Here is a 6245-nt window from a genome sequence, read left to right on the forward strand (position 1 = left end):
GAATCGATTAATTTAAAGATTGTAATTTTTGGTTAGCGGCTGCAAATGAAAATGAAATACATTGCACGTGCTTGTCGAACTGGTTTTCTTTTCGTTTTGATGTCAGTTCAACATCAGCTCGAAATGAAATAGTACATTGGAGGGAGTGAAGAACTGGAGATAGAGTCTATTCCAAGCCGTTGAGGATTTGATGCGGACTATAAAGGCTCAAAAAGCTGAACATGTCGTGTAAGGGTCTGAGGGTTCCATTGTTTTAGCCTATCTCCAACAGCTCAAACCTAAACATAACACTTATTTTAAGGATTGAATTACACACAGTCATTGGGTCACCAATCCAAAAAAAAAATTTCTCCAACAGCTAACCTATGATGCAGTACACCAGCCGTCAATCCATCGTTTCCCTACCGGCACTATGGAATAAAAAAAAAGAGGACAAAAAAACAGACAGAGGAGCGTGGGAGGAGGCTTATCCTTGCCTCCATTCGTCCCTGGGTGGTGCTCGTGACGCGGGTTCTCCCGTTCGAGAGCAGGCGGCGCCGGCGGCCCCTTCCCTCCTACCGGTCATGCGCCACCCACCACAAATCTCGCAGTCCTAGAGGGCGACCACAGCGGAGCGGGCGTGGATCTGGGCGGAGCTCCTGCGTGACGGCCAGGCGCGGAGGCAGGGCCATCGACGATCGGCGATTCCGCCTCGCAGCCTTCACCGGCGCACGGGGCAAAGCGGGCCGGAGCCCAGGTGTGCCACTAGGTCATAGCGGGCAGGTGCGGCGGCAGCCCCCTCTCTGCGACGCCCATCGCGCCTCTTGCGGCGGCGGCGCTCCTCCAGTCGCGGACTCGCGGTCGCGGCGAGCGCGGCTCCTCCACTCCCGGCGCACGCCTCCTCCACTGCCGGCGGTCGCGGCTCCTCCACTCCTCCGGTCACGGTCGCGGCAGTCACGGCTCCTCCACAGCCGGCGGTCGCGGCGAGCGTGGCTCCTCCACCACCGTCTTCCCCGCTCCAAAGCTCCGACCCAGGTCGCCGTCTCCGCCCCGCAGGCCGCCATCTCCTCCCCGCTCCTAGGTTAGGTAGCAGGCCGCGGTCTAGTCCGCGGGCCCACCACTACGGGCGGAACATGTTTTTAGGTATGCAAATACTGTGAACCATTTTACGTTTGGGGGTCTCTGTTGGAGACAGTCTTACACGACATGCTGACACTCCCAATCAACATGGCCAATAATTTCATCAAAAAAACATAGTCAATAATTCATTCTCCATAGACACATGGACAATAATACTTATACTACTCATGAATGAGGAAAATAATTTTTTTTCAAACAACAAAGTGGCGAGCAAATTTGCAGCATATTGGCAAATATTTTATGTATTCCTTCTGAAAAAAGAAAACAACGGGAAAGATGCTCATATGTATCTAGGCCCTGTTCGTTTGGGCTGGTTTGGCTTATAAACCATGGCTGAAAGTACTGTTAGTTGGTTTGGTGTGAGAGAAAAATATTGTTCGTTGGCTGATAAGCCATAGCTTATAAGCCAAATACGTCCAAGCGAACATGCAGCTAGAGTCTATACTAACAGTCTACAAGGAACATTTTCTGATGAATGATTTTTGATTTGCAACAAAACTTTTTTGACCAGACCGTATTGTTAGATTGATCTCTAATCTTAAACTGGGCCCAACGGCCCAGTTGGGCCTTTGATCCGTGCCCTTATCGGGGACGCCCAACCCACTATGGCTGGAGGGAACCTGTCACACTGCTCAATAAATAGAGGTGGGGGCCAGCGGCTCAAGTCACGAGGTTCGCCTGAGCCGAACTCCCCACCGACAAACCCTAAAAACGATCTAGTGAGGGGCACAGCCAGTGATGGGAAGCACCTCCACCACAGCACTGCGCCACCTCCGGACTGCGTCACCGAACTCCACTGCCTTCACCGTCGGTCGCCACCGCGCATCACCAACGCCGTCTTCACCGACCGTCGCTGCCCTAGTAGATGTTCTAGGGCTCATGATTCTATTCAATAGCAAGCAGACGTGATAGTTCTATGCCTAGAGATCATGTTCAAAGTCTAACAATGGTATCAAAGCTAGGTTTGGGTATAGATCTAGCCTATCAGATTAGATCCGTTCGGATTTGAGAAAAGAACAGAGGGTTCGATCTGTTTTCGAATTGAAACCCTAACCCTAATCGGGAAACGAACCCTAACCCGTCGGGAAAGAAGAACAGTGACTCAACCGTACACTAACCCGTCGGGGAAGATGAACAGTGAATGAAACCCTAACACTAACCAAACCCTAATCTCAATCCTAACCCCATCCCCAACCCTAAATCGGATAGATCTGAGAAAAAAAGAAAGGAAAATCAAAGAAAAGAAAAGGAGAAGGGGAAGGGGAAGAGGCCTACCTCGCCGCCGCACCGTGCTACCACCTCATCGGCGCGTGGGCGGGTGCTCGGGAAATGGGCGCCGTGGCCAGGCCGCTCGACGGCGGCGCGCTCACCCGCTGGGGAGCGCGCGCCGGCGACGGTGCTGTCATCGTCTCCGAGATACAGAAGGAGGAGAATAGGCCGGGTCAGATCTAGGGTTTCGAGGGGATTAGGGCACCGCCGCTAGTCCGCTCAACGGCGGCGCGCTCACCCGCATGGGGAACGCGTGCGCCGGCGAGGGGGGCGGCAACAGCGCCAAAGTCGCTTGTGCTCTCGCTCTCGGTTTTTGCTGTTGCTTGCTGCACTGAGGAAGGAGAGCGGTGAAGAGAGAGAGAGAGCAAAGATAAGAATGGGCTAGGGTTTCAGGGGCGACCGCGGCCAGGGGTTTTTTGTCCTGCGAAATCGACGCTCGGCCGTCGGATGAAAACGAACGCCTCAGATTCACTGGACCGCCGGCCCAGGCCTAGGTTGCGGCCTGGGTGCAGGCAGCGCGCGTGCAAGGGAGGTAGGCCGGGCCAATTTCTTGGTCGGGCCGAAGGAACAGTGCCAATTTGAGTCATTTTTTGTTTTTCTTTTTCTAGGAAAAGTTTTTTTCCTGAAAAATGGATAAATGGCTTAAAGAAAATAGAAAAGAGAATTTTCCTATGGGTAAAATTCACAAAATTGAGATTATTTTTCCGCTGCATATTTAAAATTATTATTTTCATTATTAAATTCGAACCAACAGGAGAATTTAATTTTGAAAAATGGATATATTTTTAGTTGATTATAATATTGTTATTATTCTGATTAACGTTGATTAATGGTAATATTATGATGTTATTTATGAGTTTTGTCATGCATTAATTCTATTTCTGCCCAACGGTGATGTAGAATTAGTGTAGAGGACAATTGTATGTTTTAATTTTGACCAACGTTGGAACTAAGGCATGCAATTGTTATTGTTATTATTTATATTCTCACTTTATATGAATTGTGTTTTCAGGCGGATACAACTTAATGGGTTGTATCAAAGAGATCCTTACTCTCAAAGGTGATAACTACACGGAGTGGAAGAAAAAGATTGACCTGGCATTCATCTTGGCTGAGGTGGACTAGGTAGTCACCTCATCGTGTCCCACTGAGCCTGTGGCATCGGTGAGGGAGACAAACGAGGCTGATGCCGCTTGAGCAGCAAGAGAGAGGGATTTTATATCCCAAAAGATGTCCTATGACCTTAAGCATAGAAAGTGGGTCACTGCCAACAAGAAATATTTGGCTGTGATAAAGAACACGATTGAGCCTGCAATTGTGGGTTCAATCCCAGAGTCTGACACGGTCACCGAGTACCTTTATAGAATAAAGAGTTAGTTTACTAGCTCTTCAAAGACATATGCTACCCAACTAATAAAGCAGCTGGTAACAGAGAGGTACTCTGAAAATGGTGGCATAAGGGAGCACATACTAAGGATGAGCAATTTGGCATCCAAGCTAAAACCAATGGATTTGGCGCTCAAGGAAGAGTTCATTATCCATCTGATTTTTGCTTCCTTGCCAAAGGAATTTGACACTTTTGTTATCAATTACAACATACAGCCTGAGAAGTAGGACTTAGAGAGGCTCATGGCTATGTATGTGCAAGAGGAGAGAATGAAAGCTGCCAATGGTGGCACTATCAATTATGTGAAAAACAACAAGAAAAAGAATAATAATGCTAACTCCTCCTCAAAGCCAAAGGGAAAGGGTCCCATGTTGTATCAGCCTCAGCAGAACAAGTTCACAGTAGAGAAAGACCAGTGTCTCTATTGCAAGAAGACAGGACATTATAAAAAAGATTATCCCGATTACTTAAAGATGATCATGACAAAGAAAGGTGAGAACATTATTACGTTCATAAATGAATCCCTATATGTACAGTATTTGAAATCTACTTGGTGGATTGACTCAGGTGCAACTGTTCATGTTGCTAATTCTTTACAGGGATTCCGTTCGACGAGGAATACACAAAGAAGAGAAAGACACGTTAAAGTTGCAAATGGAGTCCGAGCAGATGTAGAAGTCGTTGGTGATCTTTCTCTAGAGCTTGCTGATGGTTTCACACTTACTTATAGATGTACTTTATGTTCCCTCCCTACAGAGAAACTTGATTAGTGTTTCATGCTTGGACAATGATGGATATGATTGCCATTTTGGAAATGGTAAATGTAAGATAACATTTAATAATGCATGTGTTGGTATTGCTATCTTATAAAATGAGCTTTATTTGTTATCACTACGTGATGATGTGAATGTTGTATGCGATGATGGGAACGTTGCGTGCAACAATGAGAATGCATCCTCATCTGTAGATGTAAACAGAAAACGAAAGAGAGCTCACGATGCGTTGTCGAAATTATGACACTGTCATTTAGGCCATATTTTGAGGGGGAGAATAGAAAGACTAGTTAAGAATGATATTCTTCCTCCATTAGAGTTCTCAGATTTAGAACAATGCAGAGAATGCATAAAAGGAAAGTATGTAAAGAAAATTAAGAAATATGTCAAACAAAGCGCAGGAATTTTATAGATTATTCATAGACATCTATGGTCCGTTTCCTGTAAAGAGTGTGGATGGTTATGATTCGTTCATAACATTCACAGATGATTACTCCCGTTATGGGTACATTTATCCAATCAAAGAAAGAACAGAAGCATTGGATAAATTTAAGATATTTAAGATAGAAGTTGAAAACCAACACAATTTAAAGATTAAGATAGTCAGGTCCGACCGTGGGGGGAGTACTACGGTCGGCATACCCCATATGGCCAAGTTCTAGGACCTTTTGCAAGGTTCTTACAGGAGAATGGTATAGTAGCCCAGTATTCTACACCGGGCGAACCTCAACAGAATGGAGTAGCTGAAAGACGTAATCGTACACTGATGGATATGGTGCGTAGTATGATAAGTTACTCCACCTTACCGTTGAGCCTGTGGATGGAGGCGTTAAAAACCGATATTCATATTCTCAATAGAGTACCAAGTAAGTCGGTGCCCAAAACACCGTATGAGTTGTGGACAGGAAGAGTACCCTCACTAAACCACTTACGTATGTGGGGGAGTCCCGCTGAGGCTAAAGTATTTAACCAAAACATTAGGAAGCTAGATCCCAAAATAATAAGTTATCATTTCATTGGCTACCCAGAAAAGTCAAAAGGTTTTTGTTTCTACTATCCAGACAGACATACAAAGTTTATGAAAACAAGATACGCTGTCTTCCTAGAGGATGAAATGATGAGGGGGAGCATGGTAGCTCAAGAAATTGACCTTGAAGAGAAGCGGGTGTATGCGCCCACTCCGATTATTCATGAGCCATTTTTCTCACTACCTGTTGTCACTACACCGACAGTGCAAGATAATATGGTGCCAGCACCTATTGTTATTCCGCCTGTGGCAACAATGAATGATGATGAGTGAAGGGACCGTGACGCCTAAGAGGGGGGGTGAATTAGGCAACTTAAAAATCTAACACTAAACTATGGCCTCTTTTTCTAACCCTAGCAAAACCTATGCAATAGATAAACTATCTAGATGTGCAACTATGGTTTTGCTAGTGCGTTGCTATCTCTATCGCAAACGTAGTAAAGTAATCAATGTAAATGCGAAAGCTAAAGAGCAAGGTAGAGATATGCAAACTCCTGTCGACGACTTTGGTATTTTTACCGAGGTATCAAGAAGCGCGCAAGCTTTCCCCTAGTCCTCGTTAGAGCCCCTCGTAAGGAATCCCTCGCAAGGGCCAAGCTCCCGGTCGGGTAACTCCATGGATAGCCTCGAGCCTTCCCCACGTGCAAGTGGGTCTTCGACGTGCCTTTCG

Source organism: Miscanthus floridulus, chromosome 7 (genome assembly GCF_019320115.1).
Source record: "Miscanthus floridulus cultivar M001 chromosome 7, ASM1932011v1, whole genome shotgun sequence".
Taxonomy (NCBI): domain Eukaryota; kingdom Viridiplantae; phylum Streptophyta; class Magnoliopsida; order Poales; family Poaceae; genus Miscanthus; species Miscanthus floridulus.